The sequence below is a fragment of the Austrofundulus limnaeus genome, unplaced genomic scaffold, assembly GCF_001266775.1.
Source record: "Austrofundulus limnaeus strain Quisiro unplaced genomic scaffold, Austrofundulus_limnaeus-1.0 Scaffold171, whole genome shotgun sequence".
In the NCBI taxonomy this organism is placed as follows: Eukaryota; Metazoa; Chordata; class Actinopteri; order Cyprinodontiformes; family Rivulidae; genus Austrofundulus; species Austrofundulus limnaeus.
The window spans coordinates 337502-340028 of NW_013952573.1; positions in this window are offsets into that span (position 1 = coordinate 337502).

A 2527-nucleotide genomic window follows, 5' to 3' on the forward strand; every position below is an offset into this window, starting at 1 on the left:
TTAAAATATATTTTAAAATTTTTAAAAACTAAACAGGCTACAGTATTTTTTACTGTCTTTATTTTACAGTTTAAATAAATGTTTATCAAATAAAGTTTAATGTTACAACTAATCGGGGATCCCTTTAAAGAAACATTATCAAAACATGTTGATCTCAGACACACCTCAGAAAACACACTGTCTGTAAAACAAACAGTATATTTAGAGCAGTGGTCTCCAGTCTTGGTCCTTTAGGGCCACTATCCTGCATGCTTTTGATGTTCCTCTGCTTTAACACACCTGATTTCAATAAATGATTAACAAGCTTCTGTAGGACTTGAAAACCTGCTGAAGTGCAGGGAAACAACTAAAACATGCAGGATAGTGGTCCTTGAGGACCAGGATTGAGGACCATTTAAAGGTTTAGATGTTTACCTCTTTTTGAAGCTTTTATTTGTAGCTTGACCTTACTAGCACAACCTTAATAACTGAACACAGAAAACAATATTCTATTGTAACCCTAAATATGCTTTGTTTTAGAAATGAGTTATAAAAAATGGGGTTAGCAAGTTTTAGCTTAGTATTAGTCTCAAGACTAATAAGTGTTTAAAATCCAGGTTTTGTTTACTTACTGGCGCCACCGGACCCTCTGACTACCACCAGTAGGCAAGGTGGGTGAAGTGTCTTGCCAAAGGACACAACTGAGACAGCTGGAACAGGGGATTGAACCGGCAATCCTCTGGTTACTCCACCAAAGCCGACCAATTAATACATATGAACCCCACAGATTTTGTTTTGAAGTAAAAAAAGGTCATGTAACTTAATAATGTTATAACATAGGAGGAACAGCAATCATTATCCCCAAAGGTGTATTCTAAACCAGTTTTTCAACCCTGGTCCTCAAGGCACACTGCCATGCATGGTTTAGAGGCTTCCCTAGTTTGACACACCTGATTCAAATCACTGATGTTCAACAAAAGTCTGTTAATGAGTTATCAATTGAAATCAGCTGTATTTAAGCAGGGACACATCTAAAACATGCAGGGCAGTGTGTGCCTTGAGAACCAGGGTTGAAATTCTTTTGAAATTTTGCTGAACTGGTTGACCATAGCATCCCTGTCCCCATCTGCACATTTCTGTCCTCCTTTGTTCCTTGTTCCTTATTGGTAGCTTCGGGACAGGTCTGACTGATGACAGAGGACAAAGGTGATCCTATACCCTGATGAGAAAATCCAGCTTGCTCTGTTTCAGCTTATGTCCCACACAGATAAAACTCATTCTGTGCATATGCACACATTTGCCTTTACTGCCCTGCGAAATGTGCAGCACGCACACAGTCTCACTCTGCTTTAATATTTGACATGGTTGTTCTGTGTACATGCTTATGTCGTGTATGGGGATTAGTTCGATCTTCTGCGGCCAGCCCAGAGTAATCAGGCTGATCCAGAGCCCTGCAGCTGAACTGGGAGCAGAGCCGCCTGGATTTCTCATTTAGGTGAGGATTTGGTTCATCAGCTAACAGGATTGTACAAAAAGAACTGAAATGCTATGTTTTGAGTTTGCCATGTTGTGGTGTTTTTAATCATTTCATTTCAAGCATGCACCATCTTTGGTTTGCAAAACTGAGATTTATTTGTTTATTAACATCCAGTCATACGCTTAGGCTCGTATGACACAGAAGACAACAGTGGTGGATGATCATAGAATAATTTCCTTGGTGAAGAGAAACCTCTTCACAGCAGCCAACCAAGTGAACAACATTCTCCAGGAGGTAGGTGTATCAATATCCAAATCTACTATAAAAAGAAGACTGGATGCAATTAAATACAGAAAATTCACCGTATGCTGCAAGCCACTCGTAAGCCTCAAGAATAAAAAGGCTAGATTGGACTTTGCTACAAAAAAACTTTAAAATGTTCTGGAATAACAGTCTTTGGACAGTTAAAACCAAAATCAGCCTCTACCAGAATGATGGAAAGAAARTAAGTATGGTGACGACATGATACATAGAATACTACATCATCTGTAAAACATAGCAGAAGCAGTGTGATGGCTTGGGCATGCATGGCTGCCTGTGGCACTGGGTCACTTGTGTTTTTTTAAGATTTGACACAGGACAGAAGTAACTGGATGAATTCTACATTATGTCATTATGTCATTATGTCCTAATATTTTTGAGTCGCTAAAAAAAGGGATTGTGTTAATAAAATTGCTTTAGTTTGTCACATTTCTGTGCACTCATTTTGTTCAACCCACTGAATTAATGCTGAGTCTAAACTCAACTAATGTTTTGTTCAAAATTCTTTGTGGCAATATACAGAACCAAAATCAGGAACATTTTGTCTCTATAAAAATAGATATGAACCTGAACCTGATATAAAGATGTAAYAGATATAGTTAATAAATGTAAAAATAATACATCAGCTGATTGTTATGATATAGACATGAGATGAGTCAAAAAGTAATTATTAGCATCTCAAAACCATAAACTTATACACACACACACACACACACACACACACACACACACACACACACACACACACAC